This window comes from Danio rerio, chromosome 15 (genome assembly GCF_052040795.2).
Source record: "Danio rerio strain M-AB ecotype USA chromosome 15, GRCz13ab, whole genome shotgun sequence".
Taxonomy (NCBI): Eukaryota; Metazoa; Chordata; class Actinopteri; order Cypriniformes; family Danionidae; genus Danio; species Danio rerio.
The window spans coordinates 16,875,582-16,898,696 of record NC_141035.1 but is presented as its reverse complement, the minus strand read 5'-3'; the positions used below and the strand labels follow the sequence as shown (position 1 = coordinate 16,898,696).

At 37.4% G+C, this 23,115-nt stretch overlaps 1 protein-coding gene across 1 annotated transcript in view; it reads left to right on the top strand.

Annotated features, from left to right (window-relative positions):
- Window positions 1–23,115, top strand: part of numbl (NUMB like endocytic adaptor protein) — a 118,798-nt gene that overhangs the window by 30,480 nt on the left and 65,203 nt on the right.

The following is a 23,115-nucleotide window of genomic DNA, read 5'->3' as shown; positions in this document are numbered from 1 at the left end:
GGGCTGATGGGAAATGAAGTTCCAGCTACCTCCCGTTCGCTTCATTCGCCTGAGCAAATTTTCTCAGAAGACCTATAGTTTTACCGAGTCATGCGACTTCGGTAATATCGAAAAAATTTAATATTGCGGTATGACGGTATTTACAATACCGTTACATCCCTAATATATATATATATATATATGTGTGTGTGTGTGTGTATATATATATATATATATATATATATATATATATATATATATATATATATATATATATATATATATATATATATATATATATATATGTATACGTGCTACCAATTACATTACAAACCACCGGAGAGAGCACATTCTTCAGCAGCATAGCACTCCTGCTTATACTTTAGCCTCCACAAGTTCTTGAAAGCAAAGAAGGTCAAGGATTGGCCAGCCCAGTCACTAGAATAAACATTATTGAGGATTTCTGTGGTAGTGAATTTAAAGAATCTTGATGAACTCTGGGAGTCCTGCAAGAATGCTTTCTTTGCCATTCCAGAGGCATTTATTAGTAAGTTGTTGCAGAGATGTATGGATGCAGTCATTTAAGCTCATGGGAGTCATACACAATAATAATTGTTTTCCCGCTGCACCATGGCTTTATATGCTATACTGTACATCATTTCTGTTAAATGACAATACTTTAGTCTAAGCAAAGTCAGACCTTACTGTCCTAATTAAGTAATTAAAAATCAAGGCATGATGTTATTTTATTTTGGTAACATAAGCGTAATCTAGAGGCCTTTGCCTTTCATATAAGCCACTTCTGATACCAAATGATCAACTAGAAGTCAAGTTATTATTTATTGTTCCTGAAACTTGGACAGACGACCAGACTTTTTTCAGGTAGTGTATTGTTCAAGTTTATTATTTATTCACAATAATTATTGTTTCAAAGCAGTTTTTCAAGAGATGCACATTATTGCATTACAATCAAATTCAGAAAAGTAAAGCTTATTAGTTACCATAACTTTATTATTTACTAATACATTTAACTAATTAACAAGTGACTAATTACTTACAGATTCTAAGAGTTAAAGTTATTATATATAAGCATAGTTAACCTGCAGTTATATAGTATATAGGTGATGTCTATTAGAGCTGTGAACCTACACTGGTCTCACGGCTCGGTTCGGTAACGGTTATCATGCCATCGATTCGGTTCAATTCGATATCTCGGTACATCACGGTGCATTGACGGTGCTTTTCATACACAGTTTTATATTTTCTTCACAGCAGCAATTCTCGTATTTAAATGTATGAATAAATGAATAGACTATTCATATACAAAAAAGACTGTATTAAGCTCTTAGCTTATCAGAAAAGGAAATGACTTGTCATATTGCCAAGCCTTAACCTAAATTGAACACATATGTATTTATTATTTGTTATGAGTTGAGCAAAATGCTGATGGGTAACGGCTTTAGCATAATGATTAACACAATCATTTAAACAAAAAGGCATTTCACTTTGTAGGTGGCTCAGACTCTGTAATTGAGGTTTCAATGAAGTGGAGATTTTACATTTGAGCTTCCTTTTTAATACTAGCCTGCAAATGAAAAGTGTTTAGCTGGATTTCAGAAGACAATTTCAGAGACTCGATTTAAAAACTAAAGTGTAAATATGCTTAATAGGGTCTTTCTAGTTTATACGTGTCATAGGTATTCCTCATGCTCAAGCACTCATTAGCAATCCACAGTGCAGACCTGACTTGCAAATATATCTGTAGTGAAATGGTGCCTGCGGGCTGTCATTGCAGAAGTCTGGAAACATGATGTAGTGTAATAAGAGCTCTGCTGGAACTCTTTTTGCATAATATAGCGAATAAGCCTCTCCATGCTCCTGATTTTACAGGACATTCTACAATCTAACAGCTCGGCGTATGGCCACTTTAGCATCCATTATGGAGTTCCTATAGACCATAAGCAGACCTCCAAATGGTTAAGTGAGATGCGTCTATCAATAGTGCCAAGTCTTTCCTGACAATGCACAGCCTCTGCAAGCCTTGAATGTAGCCTCTGGTTTACGGGCAGGGATGCTGGGATCAATAGTTTCACTTTGTAAATGTTTTAACAGCTTTTAATGCTGAAATAAAACGAATCGTTCCTAGGTAATCTGGTGACATGCATTATGGATTTAAGGCAGATGGTGTCAGATGGCAGGAAGTGGATTGCATAAGAATCTTTTACACGTCGTAGACCTCCATAAATCATGTATGTTTGCTCTCATTATTTGGCGTAGAATTTTCTGTTCAAGTGTTGCACTGATTTTTGGCCAGACAACATCATTTTTGTTCAACGTGATATAAATGTATATTGCTAGAATCACCAATTATTGGAGATTTAAATCACAATTACTTTGTTTTTATGGCTAGCCATCCTTCTAATACTAACACTAACACACACACAAAAGAGTTATAAAATAACTCTTAAAATGAATTCAAATTACTTTCAAAAGTGGAATAGTGGCTCACTGATTTGCTGCTCAAAAAACATTTCTTCTTATTATTGTATTCATTATAATGCCTAGATTAACTTGTAGTGTTTGAATTGACTGATTTACACAGTGCTTGACTTGATTTTTGATCACCAGCTACTGTGGTTAGTAGTTTTCCAACATTACTAGCCACTCGCTATTTTTACTAGCCACACTTTACTTGTTGGGAAAATAAATTTATACACATAAATATGACTTTGACATGCTAAAATGACTTGATTTAGATTTTGATCTCTACATGCTTCCTCATTTATTTCGCTTTGTGTGTCGTGTATGAGCTTGCTCAATAATTATGAGCAAATGGGTCATGTTTTCATAGTATTACAGTTAGTTTTTATTTCACATATTTTTGACGACACAAACATAAAGAATTAATTATTTCTCAGCCACAAATTTAAAAATGTGTCAAAACAAGCTAAATGTAGCTGTATACTATACTTTTTATTTAACAAAACATATGCACAATAATCTGTCCTGGCTAAAGGTCCCAGTTAACTACGCATAAATGGGGAGTTAATTTCCTATTAAAGCAACGTTATTGTAAAAAAAAAAAGGATAATTAAACTATTGACACAAAAGAAAGCAGGTAAAAAAACATACCGTGTGATAATGAAAGGATAATCACACACGCGAGACCCATAAATAATCTGCCGCTAAAGTGAGAGCAACCGGTGCTGCTTACAAAAAGACAAATCTGTAAGTCTTGAAAGCAGCAAAACTGTGGGTGCATGTTCATCACTTTTTGCTTAGTCTATTTGAAAGAGAACAGATCACATCAGTTGTGTTTCTAGACACACTTGCTTAATGCTAGAAAAAGGGAGTGCGCATCACCTCAGCTGTTAGCGCAAGTGATTATGCTCTTATTAGGTATTCACCTGCTTTCTATTGCTCGCGCGAACACAATTATTTTTGTCAGTCGTGTTGCTTACCAATTCTAAGATCGCCTTTGCATGCATATTGGAACATCCTTATTGTCGAACCCTGCTTTTAAGAATTATTATCCGGGAAAATTATTTTCAACCAGCCAAAGTGGCTAGTGGGAGTGTCTGTCTTACCCGCCACCGCTAAAATCTACCTGCATTTGGCGAGTTGGCGGGTGTTAATGTCAAGCCCTGGGTTTGCATATATGTCTATATTAAATATAGCTTTATCAAACTAATTTTCAGTCAAGAGTTTCAGTCCATGATTCTGATTGGTGCAGTTTGCAATCGCAGTGGTTTTGTTGACCTCATCTTCAACAATATTGCATTTGTACATGAAAAACTTAGACTTTTATTTTGTTGGCACTGGCTTCATTTGATTTAATTTGCCTGTTTTATGTTGTCTAAAATGTGTGGTTAGTGAATTTTGCTAAACAATGTTGATATTTAAAAGGACCAAAACAAACGCATAACTCAAGCAGACATTGCCCCTTTTTGATATATTCACTATAATTTTTAAACACATCCCTTACTACTAATTGGCTGAAAATGTGTTTTGGAACTGATGTTTTTTAAAGTATTGCTTAGTGTACCGATAAGGACAAGGACAAACCAACACAACCATCGACGGTCAGCCATTAGGCAGTGTCAAGGCATTGTGTCTGTCAGGATAGTTTATTTGGCTGTTCAGCTTCGAATTAGAGTAAGAGAACAAAAACTAAAGTGACAAAACTAAGTAAACAATACCAATAAGTCAAAAGAAAACACAAAAAACAGCTGTTGTTTTGTCATATTTAGTAAATATTTTAAAACTATATTGATTATCAAAATATATATAATTGCACGAGTGATTTTCTTTGTGGTGAATGAACAAGTAAATAGTATGTAAACACTGGTTTGTCTGAAGTCTGTCTGTGTATAGTTTCATTTTGTGGAATAACAATATAGACAACTGCCCCCTGCAGGTATAGAAAGATACATCCTCTCATGCAAGTGTCCAGTTGGTGTGTTCACATGCAGCTTTTTAGTCCAGACAGGACCAGAATGTTACAACAAAGTAAAATTTTGTCTCCGTTATTCTTTGAAGTCAGCTTGGTGTGTTTCAGAGCAAGTCCAAGGATAGTTACATCTTCAGGAGGAGAAGTGAGGTACAAATCATATTCCCACATTCAGAAGTAAAGCACACACATTAAGAATAAATTTAGGGATTTCCTGAATCAGAATACTTTTTAAAAATAGTAAAAGTATTAAAATTGAAGAATCAATATTTTTTCCCAGCCCTAAAGGGATAGATCACCCTAAAACGAAAATTTCTTGTTAATTTGCTCACCCACAGGTCATCCAGGATGTAGGGCCCTTTCTTTCTTTGCAATTACAGCAAAAAGACTACAATTGGACTACGTTCACACATGCGTCGACAACTGTTTGACCAGACTGTGAATTAAAGCTAATAATATTGTAATAAATGTACATTTTTTACACGCACTTATTATTTCGCAGGAGTCACTTGTGTGTGTTTACATTTAATCTCAAAAGACTGTTACCCTCGACTACTATTAAGGCTAATTTATACTTCTGCAACAAGTGCATGTGTATGGTCCGTTGCAGCCTTCGTGTGGTTGCAGACTCCTCGCCATGGATGATGCCGATGCTGACACGCACCTCTTTAAAAATATAATTACATGTCGCAATGACGCATAACACAAGCTCTGTGATTGGACGGCTTGGTAGTAGTGAGGAGTGTGGGCGGTGCTAAGCCCGACGAATCAAGTGTTTGCAAGTGTCAAGTCCTGCGAAGAAGCTCTAGATGGAAAATTTTGTTTTGTGTTTACCTTATGTTTAAAATTGTTGCACGTTTGCCAGTTCCCGCGTTTTAGCTACTTGTACATTAAGGTAGCGTTCAGAAAAAACAAAACACCCACAGAGGAACATAAAAGCCTACTGCCAGACAGCATTTCGCAAGAATTGTTGCAGAGCAACACAAAGAGCGCGCAGAAGTATACTGTAAATGCATGACTACGTCCAAGACATGCTCCATTGGGTCATGCCAATCACTCAACGCAGAAGTATAAATCAGCCTTAAGAATTACCAAGGACTATAGATTCCGCTAAAAATCTTCTTGAATTTTCTACTGAAGAAAAAAATGCATGTACATCTTGGATGACCTGTGGATGAGTAAAATAACAGGAAATATCTTTAATAGAACCTAGTGAAAAAAGCAATGCGTCCTGGCTGACCACTTGCGATTAAATAACTGAAAAGGTGGAAAGGGCCTTAGATGTGAGACATATCCTAAGGTCTGGACACTGTATGGACACCTTCCCCCAAACCGAGTGAAATCCCAGACTCCTCCCTTATGCAGCTGGTTGTGTTTGGTCAGGGAGCGGGATGGGGGACGGGGGGGTCAGTGGAGGCACAGCTGGTCTGACCTCCCCTAAACCAGCTGCCGTAACAAAGGCCCCCTGTCAGGCTTCTAGAAAGGTGGCCCGTCTACCCATCTTTTTTTTTCCTGTCCCATTTCTCTCCTGGCGCTCCCCTCCCCCACCCCGACTCCATTGTATCCCTGTAGATCTGTCCCAGCTGTTAGGATCTTTTTATGTTCCTTTCTTTTGGCGTGACCTCCCTTCCACTGAATTAACCCCGCGTCCATATGCATTCACGTCTCATACGCAGACACGCTTTCACAAAACTGTTTGCAGTGCTATTTTTAAGGGGCTCCATCAGAATGACAACAATTTGGGTCTTGTGAGAAGTGTCTTTTATTGTATTAAATGCTGTTAAAACTGTAATATTTAATTATTTTATTACAGTTAAAGAGACCTTTACTGTTTTTTTTATAAAATGTATACTCTCAAAAAATATTTTTGCTGCTTGTTCAAACTCGTTCATTCATTTTCTTTTCGGCTTAGTCCCTTTATTAATCTGGAGTCGCCACAGCGGAATAAACCACCAACTTATCCATTACATGTGTTACGCAGCGGATGCCCTACCAGCTGCAACCCATCACTGAGAAACATCCATACACACTAAAGGCCTACTCACACTATGCTATTCGAACCATGCCCAGGCCCGTTTCCCGGATAGTTTGAGAAGTGTGAGTGCTCTGAATCGGGCTCAAGCACGGTTCACTTGGCCGGCCCTGGCCGAGTTGGAAGTGGTGTGTCAGAGCGCTTTTCATGTTGGCTTTGGCGCGGTACAATTGTGAGTGCAAAAACTGAAAGTAAGACGTAACTTTTAAGAGACTGTTTTATATGGATTAATTAATCATTCTTACTGTTCAATGGACACAAACTGTAATAGTTTATTAAAGATGCAAAGCCCTCACTGCACAACAGCTGCGCCTTCAGCAAATCTCCCAATTCCTGCAGCATGAGGACTTTATGATTGTTTATGAGCGTCAAAAGTGGCTGATCTGTCCGGTGAAATATTTGACTGAGTGTCATTGCATATCAAACGACTAAAACAATATAACTAAAGAACTCCACTGTGCTGAGCGAAAGCGCTTACCGAACAGCGCATCATCGATGACGTAAGCGTGTGAGTGCGAATTTTTGTGTGAATGTAATGTGAGTGCGGGCTGTCGGGGGAGACAGGAGGGGGGACATGCGTGCTTTGGCCCAGTTCAAGGCCACTGTACATAGTGTGAGTACGCCTAATTCACACACATACACTATGGACAATTTTCAATTCACCAATTCACCTATAACGCATGTCTTTGGACTGCTGGGGGAAACCCAAGCAAACACGGGGAGAGCATGCAAACTCGACACAAAAACGCCAACTGAACCAGTCGGGTCAGCTCGAACCAGCGACCTTCTTGCTTTGAGGCGATTCTGCTACCACCGTGCTGCCCTCAAACTACTTTTGTAAAATAAGTCGAAACAACAGACTTCTTAAATTTTTTAGTTCAGTTAACTTTTGTTTTATAACAACATGAATGAATTGTGTGGAACCCTGCATTTTTTACGAGGGTTGGTTACCCATTTTACCAGGGTTGGGTATCGGTACCTATGTAACCGATATGCACCAGACCGAATCAGCATATGAATTTTGGTGCCTGATTTCGGTGCCAATGGTGCTGTCACAAGGACATAAGAAGCATCAATGGGTGCATTAAAGTCACATATAGGTATGCGTTGTATTGTACCATCTCTAAGTATTTAATTCTAAATAACTTTGAGGGATATGGACACCATCTACGATGTTGGGCGTTTGTTATTGTTTAGAGCAGGAATCTTAAACTGCCGGCCCGCAAGCCACTTACGGCCCTCCCTCGTCCTCTCTTTATTTCACGTGATCATAAGCATCACCCAACCCCACCCACCAAAACCCCCTGCCCCAGTCTTCACTTCATGCAACCATAAACATAACTTAAACAGCCTAACCATCCACCCCCCACCCGTCTTCACTTTGCGCGATCATAAGCATCACGCAAACACCCAGCTAAGTTAAGGTTGAAAAATGTAAAATGAAAACACCTGAATTACATGAATCTCCTGAGGACACGTGTATTGTGTGGTGACGCAATGACGCTAATTGATCTATGTGCTAAAACATGTAAAACAGGATCATAAAAAGGAACATTCAAAAAGCAACTCATATAAACACAATAATATTACAGTCTTATTCACAGGTAAGTAGTAAGCTCATGTAATGTTAATTACAAAATGCGAATCTCAAATTCATACTAACAAACAATTGATTAAAAGAAATATATTAATGCAATCCATATATATAAAATAGGGATTGATGTATACTTTAAACTTTTATTTATATTGTAAAAATAAAATTTTCAAATAAAAGATTTTTCTAGAGTCGTCCACCATTATTTTGTGGCCCAAAAGTATCGGTTCAACTTCAGGCCACGTTTTGGCACTGGTACCATTTTAAAAGTATCGATTTAGCACCGGTATTAAAATAACCCCAAACCCAACCATATTTTTTACAGTGTAATATATCATTTCATTCATTCATTTATTCATTCATTCATTCATTCATTCATTCATTCAAACAAAATATAAACTTCTTTGGCTTGTTGACAAAGAAAATATTTCTCATTTCATTTAATGTAACCTAAAACAAAAATGCTACAATTTCCAAAACTATATCAGTTACTCTCTGATTTTTTGTTTAAAAAACGTTCATTTTCTGATTATTGAAATCAGTTGTAAGTAGGGTTGTAACGGTATGAATTTTTCACGGTATGATAATCATCTAAAACAATACCACGGTTTGACGGTTTCACGGTATACGGTATGTTACAAATGTTACAAATTAATAGAACAGTGAAGCAAATTTGACTTTTTCCAAATAATATATTTTTAGTTACTATAAACAACACCACTTACAATGAACAAATAAAAAAATAAAAAAATAATAAATAATGTGTCAAAGTCCAAATAAAGTCCAAATAAACATGGTGCAAATCCTCAGTAAAAAATAGATATAAATATTTACTATACTATAAATAGTTACATAACGAAACTAGATTCAATATGGAACATCCTTAGGTTTTATGTGCCAGCATGGATATGGTTGTCTATCGATATGGATTTGGATATGGTTGTCTGCAATGCAGACAAACAGCTGCATCTTCATTTGCGTCTTTTGAAAACAGCAAGAGCAGCAGTTCGTCTTTGCTGTGTCACTGTTTTGTCATGTTTCTGTGCTGCTGTGCATGCAAAAGTACTTAGTATGAGAATTATTTCATGCAAAACTTTTTTTTTGCGTTTTATTTAGCCGCGCATAAATGTATGCCTATCTCTCATTCCGTGTTGTTCAAAAAGCTTGGTCCACAAACAAAAGCGAAACCTATGCTTATTGGTTTTGATATAGCGAGTTTGAACCAATCTGGGCATGGAGGAGGGACAATGCATCAATGTATCATGTCTGATTTGTCCGGAGACACAGTGACGAGCGTTTCTTTGTCAAATCAGCGTTGTCAAATGTTGATGACGTAACCGCACTGATTCCGGAGCCTCTGAAAGTCCGCGAATGTTATGTGATACAGCACTGGAAAGCTGAGATTCTCTTCTTTATGCCAATCTTTGAATTGTATGAAACGGATCAGCGGATCAAAAGTTATTAAACATTTAAGAGCAATACTTATTTTTAGCCGCGGGCGGCTGTCTCGGTCTTTAAGGGTTAAAACAGTTGATATACAATTGTTCATGGTATGATAATCGTGCACGTTCAAATCGTGGTAAACCGTCATACCGGTATATTGTTACAACCCTAGTTGTAAGGCTTAATATTGAAACCATGATTTTCCAGAATATGTGATAAATTTATGAGCTTTTATTTAAAAAAGGTCTCTAATAAAACATACTCATTTTATTTTTATTCAATTTAGAGCATTCTTGATGTGAATAAAAAAAAAAAAACAATTTGCAAAATCTGTAAGGCTGCCAGAATGTGGCCCGACAGAATGCTGATGGTTTTTGGCTGGAGAGCTTGAGGGTGGGCCATGTGTCGGCTTGATGCCACCCAGTACCCGTCCCGTTCCCTATTGTTCCAAGTTACGCGTGCCTTGCAATTCAGAGGGCTTGTGTTGGTGACAGGAGGCCGGCCGTGTGTCTTTGTAGCCCAGCCATTGTTCCCCGACACACGCCTGTGTTTGACAGACGCACGTGCTGACAAAGGCCCCTCAGCAATACCTCCGCTAATGATTTGCTGGGGCCCAGTGAAAGATGAGACGCGGTGGCCATCTGTGATCCAGGCTTTAATCGCAGTGTGCCCACCAGTCCGGCCCCTTCATATCCTCACATTTGTCAGGCCACACCTTTTATATCTTCTCCAGTCTCTTCTGTGTAGAAAATGACCAAGTAAAATCTAAATCTGTTTGCTCTCATGTTGAAGACCTGCATTAATTAGCATAATAAATACTATTTATTCTTTTAAGTTAACATATATTTTTCAAATATATTGCAATTCTTTGCTCTGAGCTTGGTTGGTAACACTTTAATTTAAGGTGAAATTCATTCTATTAACATACCATTAACTAGGACTATTAGCTCAGTAAGCTACTAATTTGCTGCTTATTAATAGTAAGTTAGGTTGTAGTTGGGTTTAGGTATTGGGTAGGATTAGGAATGTAGAATACAACCCTGGCCCATTCTGATTATGTAACCCTATATAAATTTCTGGAGTGTGCCCAATGGCGACGCAGTGGCGCAGTAGGTAGTGCTGTCGCCTCACAGCAAGAAGGTTCAAACCTCATTTCTGTGTGGAGTTTGCATGTTCCCCTGGGTGCTCCGGTTTCCCCCACAGTCCAAAGACATGCGTACAGGTGAATTGGGTAGGCTAAATTGTCCGTAGTGTATGAGTGTGTGTGTGTGTGTGTGTGTGGATGTTTCCCGAGATGGGTTGTGGCTGGAAGGGCATCCACTGCTGTGGCAACCCCGGATTAATAAAGGGACTAAGCCGCCAACAAAATTAATAAATGAAGGAATGGAGTGTGCCTAATACGTCCTAGGAGCTACACAAGTGCAATTTTGTTTTTGTGAATCCACCAGAGGCCGCTGTGTAAGCTTTTTGAGATTTCAAATTTCTCTTGCAAGTGCCATACGTGCCTGCTATTCCCAGTTCTTTCCCTAAACCCAGCCGATAGTGTTTTAAAAAGCACAGATTGACCAGCACCCACCCACTTCCCTAAACCCAACCAACAGTGTTTTCAAAAGCAATCCTCAAATCGAAAATCCTTCTTTTGAAGCCTGATTTTTACCAAGTTTTCAGATTTTACCACATTCTCACCCTGTTATTTACTTGTTTTATTTATTTTTTTGGCTTCTGTTTTTTTCTTACCTGCTTTCTGGAACCGTTCTTTACTGGACTTGAACCCCCTCATCCCAGTCATCTTCTTTTTGCTTCTCAAGTCTGCCAGTGTATGTGGTGAGCCACTGGACAAACTGGTTTTAACAGTGGAAAAACCGTCCATATTCAGATAAGCAGTCAGCTAGTAGACGCGAAAAAGAAACGTAACGTTCATTTTAAAGAATACGTATCTCGCGATCGCCAGAACTGTTTATGGGGTACATTTTAAGAATGAGCCTATGTTGGTAGAATAAGATCATACTTAATTAATATTAATAAACAGTTTATACCTTAACTTTACAAAGTTAATAGTTTTCACAGATCTGAGGATTGTTTGGACAGTGTTATCACCTGTACAAGAAACTTTCTAATAACATGAAGCCAAAAAAAATCAGTTTTTAGTACATTGTTTTGTAAAAGTAACCCAAATCTGAAAATTCACTTATACGTTCAGAGATCTCAAAATATCTTATGAAATAAAATGAAGTAACCAAAAACAGGCTGGGCTTCCCTGACAGAAATTTGCCCTCATTTATGCCTTTTATCGAGTGGGGAAAATTCACAGGAAGTATCTCAGCCTGCTCTGAATGAGTTTTTGTTAAGTCAGAGGCCCCTTTTCTCTCGCAAGTCTTTGTTTCCTAACAACCAGACAAAACAGTCATGGTAAGGTGCGCTTCCCCGGCTTAAATGACTTTCACTGACTGGTTGAGAGGTGGAGATAACGACTGTCTCGCTTGTCCATGGAAGGCTAACTTCATTCTGTCTGCTGCGCGTTTTAGTTTGAATCAATATTTTGTATCTGCCTAGCGAAGGCCATCTGATACATTGGGTAAAGTGTGTGCTCAATATAGCTAAAGCATAATCCATCCAGTCCACAAATAACAGACGTCTGTTACCTCTTGATCTGGAGTATTGAAGGATGAGGAAGGCTTTTAAACGGATATTTTGGTTTATTTTGAATGTTTTCAATGGTTGGTCTAATAGCGTAATGGATTCTACTTGTCAGTGTAGACGACAGCTGCGTATACTGCACATATGGCAAGGAAAATAAGTATTGAACGCGTCATGTTTTTCCAGGGAATAATATTACTAAAGGAGCTGTTGACAGTAGAGCTGCACGATTCTGGCTAAAATGAGAATCGCAATTTTTTTTTTTTGCCTAAAATAAAGATCACGATTCTCTCACGATTCTGTAGATGTAAAATAAAGCTTAATATGAGATTATTGTTTTTCCTCAAACATATGATAAAACAACAATATTAAGTGTAGGTCTACTGGTTTCTATAAATAATTATATTCTACTTTTAATAATTCTGATATTGAATTATATATATGAGATATATGCTTGCAATCTGTCATTGACAACATTATTAGACCATTTATTTCACTGGTAAAATCAACATTATATAGGCTAGAGTAGTTATACTGACACTGTAAACATTTATTTTCATGCACAACTGTGTGCTCGCTATGAAAGAAAAAACATGTCAAATTCTTGTCGCAGTCATAACTCTGAAATGCGATATGATATTTTAAATGATGTGTGCACTTTCGGTTTCATTTTCACTGCTAAGTGCTGTTCATACTTTGTGCGCGGCTCTCAAACGATCACTCTGTGGCACAAACGGAATATTATTTACAACTTCATTACCTGTTACTCACAGCATATGCGGGTTCTGTTCTCTAAAGTAGACACACGCATCTATCATTAAGTAGGTTGCACGCCCGGCTGCAAATACATCATTATATGAAGACAAAAATTACATTTTTGGGTGAATTATACCTTCTAAATACAGTATGTGGCTCTTTTAACATCATTTGGAGGTGTGCATGTAACTGAGCAACGTGTATAAAACAATGAAAAGACTCGTGCAGCTGCCTTTGCTTCTCCCCTGAACTTGAAAATATGATTCACAGAATCATAGAAATTATGGATTTAGATCGTCTAGGGGTCGAATTGAGATCGCAATCTTTTTTCGATTAATTGTTGCTGGGTCACTGGTTCGAACCTCAGCTCAGTTGGCGTTTAAGTGTGGAGTTTGCATGTTCTCCCTGTGTTCACATGGGTTTTCTTCGGGTGCTCCGTTTTTCCCTACAGTCCAAAGACATGCGGTACAGGTGAATTGGGTAGGTCCGTAGTGTATGAGTATGTGTGTGTGGATGTTTCAATTAGAGTTTCCTTGCCTGTGTTTTAGATCATTGTCTTGCTGACATGTCCATCTTCATCATCCTGCTGATGTAGATGTTGAACAGGAGCAGCTAATATTCTTTTACAATGTCAGAGGGTTGCTGAAAATCTACCGGAAAATTTCTTCTGCAGTCTGGGCTTTAACTGCCTATTTACACATCCCTTTTTTCATGTCTTCAATACTTTTTCCATGTGCCGTTTCATTTTATTAGGCATAACTAGGCCCACACGGAATCTGCGCTCTGAGAATTTCGCAGATTTCCACAGATATTTAGCCCATCATTAATTTTGTTTATTTACTTGAGTAAATGTGTGTAAATCTATAATTATTGAGTTTTTTAATTAATTACAGTAATATTAATGACTAATGTGAAAATGTTCATCTGATTTTTGTACAATGCAGTTTGTAAAGTACTATTTTCTGTCTTTTAGTAGATTTATTATATGAGAGACTTGCTTTGTTTACCAAATGAAGTGAATCTAATTGGATTTGCATTTTAAACATTAAATAGAAGTTAAAAAAATATTATTTTTTATTTCACATATTAAGGTTTTAGTTATGATAGAAAATAATTAAAAATGTTGCGATTAGCTAATCGCAAGAGGCTGTGAAATGAAAGAGATATCAAATATATATAATCAAATTGTTTTAGGACAACAAGAATGAATTGTGTGAATCCTTACATTTTTGCATTGTAGTGGACTAATTAAAGAAAGCTAAGGTAGACTGATTATTGTGTACACCATATGCAAATAGGTTGAAATTTGCATGAAATAAATCACACCTAAAAACTATCATGACTAAAGATACATCCCTAAATTAAAAGACATTCTCTCCTCATTTAAAGGCACACATAGGAACCATGGTCATCTATGATCTTGATGATGATGGGTTCATCAGGGTTTTTTCATTCCACTCATGCTCTGGTGACGTTGTAAGTTCATCTCGTGACCCCGGGCAGCTGTCCCATTCCATTAGCATAACAAAGTTGTCCACTTCTGCACCCTGTGCTGGATGCCACGAGCTGTTAAGGAGGAGCCATAATGTGGCCTGTCCCGGCCCTGCTGTGGGCCATCTGTGGGCCTGTCCTCCTTTCCTCACACTATTCCTGACTCATTCCTTTCAGTGTGGTGGAAACCTCTACAAAACATGCTGGAGTCATCGCACTGTCCATCTGACAATCGTGGGTATTATTAATTGATTAAAACTCTAGTGTTTAGAGGTCCTGTCACGCTGATATTTGTCAGTCACTAGCCTTTTTCTTGCCTTCCAACTGTGCATTGTGTATTTCCTGTTATGAGCGTACTGTGAACTGGTCACCCAGCGGCATTTAATTACAATTTTTTCAGGAAATGTGGCCTTTATGGGGGAGAATCGAATGGAAATTAAGTGTTAGCTTGTCGGTGAGCACTGTTGATATTAACTGTCAACTGCCGCCTTGACAGAATCAAGAGACAGAATGATTCACTGAATGGTATTTAGATGTTTTTTGGAGATTATCAGATGATTAAAATGCCTCAGATAAGTGTTGCTTTGTCTTTTATTACCGCTTTTATGTCTCGTTAAATGTCATTGCAGTTTTGTCAAAAAAAAAAAAAACTTTATTAATCATTATTATTAGACTTATTCTTTGTCTGATTGAAATACATACACTTGCACATATTTTAGAATTGAAATCAGATATTTCACAACATACTTATGAAGTTTCTTAAATTTTGGAGAAAAGGGAAAAAGAAATAAAAAAGCAAAATATGTATAAATCATCAGGGCTGCAGTAGGATGTGGAAATACTAACATGTCGATATGGAAACCTTATAGCCATGCATTCTAAATAATGGGGATGGAGTATTTAAAACTTACATGTAAAATAGAGCTGTAATCGGGCCTTAAAAGTTAGGCCCGACGGAGCCCGAGCCCGACAGAATTCGGCACGAGCCCCACAACTACATTTTGATTGACTGCTTTTTAAAAGCTCAAACCCGTTTACAGCTTGACATTATTCAAATGTGCAGCTCTTCTGTCTTTTTTTTTTTTTGAGAATGAGTTGTTTATTTGTGTTTTAACATCATTTATCATAACAAACGTATAGGCCACTTAGAGTCCCCTGCAACATCATAACAACTTAGCACTCTAAACAGGCCTAGGTACATACATTTACCTTTAAAGTGGCCAGCACATTGATAAAAATAAGTCTTTCATAACAAATTCAAATAAATTCTAAATTATGATGGGTATTTGGCAATAATGAAATTAAGATAAAGGCTCTGTGGGATTTGTTTCCCCACAAACTGCCATTAAGGCAACGGTGAAGCTGATTAATAAAGAATAATGCCAACATTAGTCTATATACTTTGTCTATATTATGCATTTAGGATTCAATTAAAATTTAGTTATAATTTGAAATCTTTACTTACCAAGATTAGGCTACGTGTTTTTGTGGAGGAATGTTATTAAATTCACTACGCGGTTTTAGCGCTGTCCTAGATTCACTGATGGTGCCTCCAGCTGCACTGAACACCCTTTCACTGCTGCTGCTACTGGCCGGGATGCATAGTACTACTGATCTGGCTAATTTAATTTTGTTCCTTCGGGTTCGGGCAAAGATTTTCAGCTCTAATGTGAAAGGGTTAAAAAGGTCCAACACTCAAAAAATGACTTTTTCTGCTTGTACGGACTACTTATTTAAAATTGAAAAGTTTTATGGGGAGAACTTAATTCTTTATGTTTAATCAACTTAAATTTGTAAAAACAATTAAGCTAATCGATTTGTATTAGACAACATGAAGGAATTGTGTGGATCCCAGCATTTTTATAGTTTAGTTGAAAATTTGTTGAAATTGTCACTTATTACGAGGAAACTATTTAAAAGTAAAAATCACTTGGGCAGTGAAAACTGGGTTGCAAATTAATTAATTTCTGAAACAACCAGATACCTCATTTTCTACTTTCATTGTTTTCACATAAAATAAACACTGAAGTTCCCATGCATTTTCCACAATTTTGTGCCTGATGCTCTTAGCCAACAAAAACCACAGCACTTTGCCATTTTCCAAAAACACTCTCAGTCATTTGGCAAAGAGATTCTGTGTGTAAATATTATTGTTAGGTACGTTAAACTTTCTCCTGACACTTTGAAGTAGCTAAACTGTGAATTTTCCTCCACCATGTGCCAGGAAGTAGTGTCAAGACAACAATTATTCAAAGGACGTTTGCAATATAGCTGTTCTCCTGCAGCAGGCACTGGTTCTGGAGCGGTTGCCATGCAGCCGGAGGTGTGTGTGTGTTGATGTAGACCAGAGTGAGGGATGACGAACAGCGAGGACTTTTAGCGTGACAGACCTCTGGGTATGATTATGCTTTCCGTCTCTTGTCAGATCCAACGGGGACTGCACTCACACCCGAAGCGAAAATAAGAGCGAACGAGAAGCTGCATTAGGGATAATGAGTTGTTTGAGAGCAAGATTTCGAGATGCAGTGGAGTGAAAGCGAACAAACAAGGAAGTGGCATCGCTACTGGTTTCAGTGGGTCTTCGGGCCTTGCCTGAGGCTCTCGGATGCCTGATATCAGTGCTTATGCGTCAGATAGGCTACTTTTTCTGCCTTCCGGCTCTGAGAATAAGCACACAGGGCCAGTGTGCATGTGTTCACATGAGCCTGGGGCTCCCCTCCATGGTGATGTGACTGAATGCAAGAGAAAAGTCTCAACCCGGCCCTCTGTTCAGATTATCAGAAACACTGCTGTTTAAAGGCACAGTTCACCCAAAACATTTAAAACCTGCCAATATTTACTTGTTCAAGCACCCTTAAGCTTCCAAACATTAGTTAATGTATTTACTAACATAAACAAACAATTAGTAATACATTTATTACTGTTTTTAGCACTATATATATATACCTTTCTTTCTTGTTTAAACACTCTCAAGACTCTATTTCAAAGGATCAAGGCACAAATGCTGAAGTGCAGGGTGCAAAAGCATTAAGGGCATGTCAGAATCCACTTTTGCTATTTTAAGGACAGGAAAATACGCTCTGCGCCATGGCGCATGGTCTTACAGGGTTGAGCTTATTCTCTTAACAAGTTATAGGTGTGTTTTGAAAATAAACCAATCAGAGTCTCATCTCCCATTCCTTAAAGAGTCAACTGCGTCGCGCCATTGCACATTTGCTATTTACATGGCGGACTTTGTAAGTGTAAAAACTGAACCCTTCAAAACAGTTAAGAAAACAATTAAGGCCCAATCCCAATTCTATTTTTTTAACCTCTACCACTTAAGGTTAAGGGAAAGGGCTTCAAAATGTACCAAAGAATTGGGACAGCACTACAGCACCTGCACCCATCATCATATGTCATCGCCATCTCTTGCTTCATATGAGATCAGATGATGATCACGACTGCTGTAGTTATTCTATTTTTTGGTATTTATATTCAGGAGATCACTAAAGGCATATATTATGTCATCATAACGATATAATGTGGAAATACAATCGTAACTGTACTGTGCATTTACACAGTGGCCATATTCATCTATGAAAACACACCAAAGGCAACATTAACACTATAGTAGACACTGTAAAAAGCTGGTTTCCAGCCACTCGACTTTTCTGACTGGGAATGGGGGACTGCTACACAGGAGTCATTATTAGGGATTATAGAGAGCGAATAGATAGTGAAATTTAGCGGTTTTTATTTTAGCGTTTTTTTTAAAGCATGACAGTTAAACATGAACGTGGTTATGAATATATTAAAACGTGAATGTTTGTTGTAAAAATGCATAATAATGACAAAAATACTTATTAGTGGATCTCCTTACTTTGAATACATCAATACAGCTGTGGCTGGTGTATTCTGGGAAATTTTTCTTACCCCTTGATTTTGAGTGTGGTCCTGAAAAATCTTCATTTGAAGGGGTGTATACCCCTTGCCCTTAGCCCTACGCCTTTAAGCTAAAGAGATTTGGGAATCCACTACCCCTTCACTGGCACGCGCAAAACGAGGGAGTAGGGGTAAGGGGAAGGGCTAAGGGGTAGAATTGGGATAGGGCCTAAACAGCATCTGGAGCCAGAAGAAAATGAGCCTCTTCCACTCGGCCTTTACTTTCACTTTCTTTTGTGGATAAGGATATGGTGTTGAATGCTCTCCACTGAAGACATCCTTTAGCCTACATAATTAATTAAATGGGCGAAGCAGTGGCACAGTAGGTAGTGCTGTGGCCTCACAGGAAGAAGGTCGCTGGGTTGCTGGTTCAAGCCTCGGCTCAGTTGGTGTTTCTGTGTGGAGTTTGCATGTTCTCCCTGTGTTCGGTTGGGTTTCCTCCGGGTGCTCCGGTTTCCCCCACAGTCCAAATATATGCGGTACAGGTGAATTGGGTAGGCTTAATTGTCCGTAGTGTATGAGTGTGTGTGTGTGAATGTGTGTGTGGATGGTCCCCAGAGATGGGTTGCGTCTGGAAGGGACTAAGATACTAAGCCGACAAGAAAATTAATGAATGAATTAATTAATTAATGAGAATAATTACATTAAACAAAACCAGGCTGTCGTAAATAAAATGAAAAAAGCCCCCCGAGATGAAGAAGGCATGGAGGTTCTAGTTTTAATGTTTTAAGAAAATAATAATTTTTGTAACATTTTAATCCTTTAATTCTTTTTCATTTGTAAAGATATTTAATACAACTAATATGCTCTGCGCTGGACTTTAGACCTGCTTTCAGCTGATCTATTGAGCATTTTATTTTAGTTTCTCAAAATAGCAACGCGCCCACAATGCGCCTTAACACACCTCTTTTCTGGACCAGAACACCCATGAGTCTATGAAGTGGCGCAAATGGGTTTGCTATTTAAACAATGTGGTGGAAAACGGGAAAATTAGGGTTGCGTTGGTCTGAAACTATAAACACGTTGTGATAGTTCAAACCTTTGTAGAAAAATAGGTCTTGTATTATACAATGAAACCAAAGATCAAAACCATTTGATCTTCATTTAGGGTGCCCCTTTATCGACATTGTGGGAAGAAAACTTGCAAACATACATAACAGCACTTCAGAATCACACTGCTAGCGTTTAAAGATTTATCTCAATTTGATTGAAGTTGAATGCATTCTGTACTGTACAAGAGACACGGTACGGAGGAGATGGATTCACAATGTTCTACAGTCAATCAGGATGCAGAACACAATGCGATGCAGAAAAAAGCATGTCAAATTGTATGAAAAAGCGAACCGCGAAAAGTGAACTTCATTATAGCGATGTGTGTTTGTGTGTGTGTGTGTGTGTGTGTGTGTGTGCGTGTGTGTGTGTGTGTGGGAGGGGGGGGGTGAATCATATAACCATATGATTTTGTTAGTTCACTTTGCTATTTTTGTTATTAACAATTCCTCTGTGCATGTCATAAAAAAAAACTATAGTTTGCCCTTTTAATGACATCAAACAGAAATGGTGAAAAGGATTTGTCTATTAGGTTTTTGTGACTCTTCCGAAACCCTTGGCCTGATCTTTATGAATCAAATGAATCAAATTTCTCTAGGAACTGCGTCACTATGCAGGGGGAAAAAATGGTCACAGTTTCTGGTCATAATATCACACATATAATATTACAATCAATATCACACACCCCTGTACAGTTAAATAGTTGATTGTTTTTTACTTTTGCACAGCATTCTTCATTTATCAAATTCATATTTTGATGATTGTTACAGCAGAATATGCAGCTTGCATTGATAATTTGCAAACTAGATGACCACAATTGTATATTATGAGGGATTATAAGTGAAGTTGTTTTGATTTTAAACATTAATGCAGTATGGTTGAGTTTAATAAAGGTTTTGTGTTAGCACACCCCATTCCAGCAATAAAATGATCTAATAAAATAAAAAAATGCAATGAATTTATAGTTTAACCCTACTGAATGGTTTATACAGATATTTTGTGTGTATTGGTATATAATATAAAGCTGAAGTGACAGATCCTGACAGCTCAGTGACGATAAGCAGGCTTTTGTTATATTGCCGCTCAGTGCAGGTAGAGGGCAATGTGCCACTGAATCATTGTGATTGTCACTCTCTACTGTGCGGCTCATACAGTCCAACTACATAAATCTGACCCCACTTTTCACTGACCTACTAGAGAGGAGGACACATTGACCGACTCTTATTTAACAGACTGGCAGTTGAAAGCGTATTTGTTGTAACACGATTCTGTTCATATGTGGGGAATTACTTGCAGAAATTATCATTTAGTTTTTAGAGTGAAGTCATTATTTGTGAAATTGTAATTATTCATTTCAAATATTTCACAAATCCACTGATAAAAAAAAAACAATGATTCAGTGGATTTACACATTTTGTTTGTTATGGTAACTATTTCAAATTCTTAGTATTTATATTCATATTTAAATAAAGAAATGAAGTTGAACATTAGTAAGTTTACTTTGCTTGTTTAAATTCAGCTTATATAAATTGTTTGCAACCCAGTTACCTTAAAAAAACTGAGTAAATCCATTGAATATTTTTTTTCAGTCTGCTGTTAATTTAGAATTTTATTAACACATTAAAAGAATAACTAATAATAGCTAAATTCTAATATTTTTTTTTGCTTTTGCCATGATGATGACTTTACTAGTTATTAGTATTCATCTTAAAGTAAAATTTAAAAGCTTAACTAGGTTAATTAGATTCTCCCCGTGTTTGTGTTGGTTTCCTCCAGGTGCTTTGGTTTCCCCCACAAGTCCAAAGACATGTGCTATCGGTGGATTGGGTTAGCTAAATTGTCTGTAGTTTATGTGTGTGAATGAGAGTGTATGGATGTTTCCCAGTGATGGGTTGCAGCTGGAAGGGCTTCCACTGCGTAAAACATCTGCTGGATAAGTTGTCTGTTCAATCCGCTGTGGTGAACTCTGATAAATAAATGGACTAAGCTGAAAGAAAATGAATGAATGTAAGTTTGACACCTAGTGGTATTCCTTGCCAGACTGAGGACCAACAGCCTGACTATCGAGCCTAAACGCTGATTTAAATTGTGTTTTAAATAAAAGCAACGGCATGCGATAGAAAAAACATTTTCATTTTAAAAGTTTTTGCTCAAACCAACACCTGAAATTTCTATTTTAGTTTCTATTTTTTTGCAGCTGAACAACATAAAACTTTGACAATGATCAGCACAGGTACACTTCACTTGCTTTTTACAGTGTCAAATGCTAATAATGAGTTTGACTGCCATTTTACATTTATTGCCATATAATGAAAACAGCAGCGGCAGATAGTTCACCTCAGTTCTTGCAAATAAAATAAACCGTTTGAAATTGAACTTTAGGCCTGTGAAATAATGCAAACCAACATATATCAGTGATTCGATTTTAGCATGTACATTTAAGAATGCTAAAGAGGTTTAATATGTATTAATCATAATATAAACTTTACAATTTCGTTAATGAGTGCATATTTTGTGCTTCTGAATGGCTGTATTTAAATTTCTGTTGTGTTGTGTCTGGTGCAAACAGCCAAATTGCTTATCACGGCAAATCTCATCACACATCGTGTGTTAGGACACAGGGCTTACAATGTAACCTGCTAATGTTTACGGTCGTAATATTAATATTTTATTTGCTAATTAATAACCACCTAATGGAGAACTCTGAGTCTGTGTCTCATTTTGGAGTCTGCTACTGTACACCAGAGGTCACATTTCGGTCACAGACGCATGCTTTGAGAGCCTTTCTTAATAGGGTCGGGCAATGTCCTATTTGGCATTGTACGATGTCTAACGTGAAACATCACGATGGCATTGTTGTCATAGGTGGAAGTGAATTAACTATTTATTTGACCATTAAAGCTCTCACATTAAGATGGCAGTAAATGTGTGTGCTCTGCTCGTCTACGAGCCTGTCTGAGACTAAACGCTGTGCACACACACACACAAAGCATGTGCCCTTTCATGCTTTTAAATATGTGAATGATGCGCATCCCGTGCTGCAAAAGTTACAGTACATGCTTTTAGTCCTTTTCATGTGGAACTGAGCTTTGCAGAGCAACAAATGTGTTTCAATCTATTGGCGATGGACGATGGCATCGTCTATTGCCCAACCCTATATTTCTGAATGAATGAATGAAATACGCTGTTTTCCAGCTAGGCAACCCAGGGTGCTGAAATATAATTGGCTAAAGTGGCATTGGCTAAGTAAGATAACCAAAACAAAGACAGAAGTTCCGGCACGTAACGCTCATTTTCGAATCAGAATATCTGACTTTAGCATTATTTTTTAGATAAACAAGAATGTTCACTTATTTCCTTAATATCTGCAAACATAGTATGGTATTTTTTATACTTTAGAAAAGTCAAAAACCTTCATACGGCAGTAACGGCACCTTTAAATAAACTGAAACTATGCAATTCTTAAGTTTAATTGTTTTATGTTCAAGTTAACTTAATTCCTTCATGTTATTCTAACACTAATCGATTGTTTGAAAACCAGCATTTTTTACAAAGTAGGCAAGTTATTGAAAAAATGAAGAGGGCTAATACTGATTTATTTTAATTCCAGCCAAGTTAAAAAAAACACGACTTTCTCTAGAAGAAGCATTATAGGAAATATCTTATCTTATTACTAAAATAATTGAAAAAGAATTTTAAATAATTTTGTCTCAACTGTATGTACATCTTAATTAACAAATAAATGACCTTATATAAATT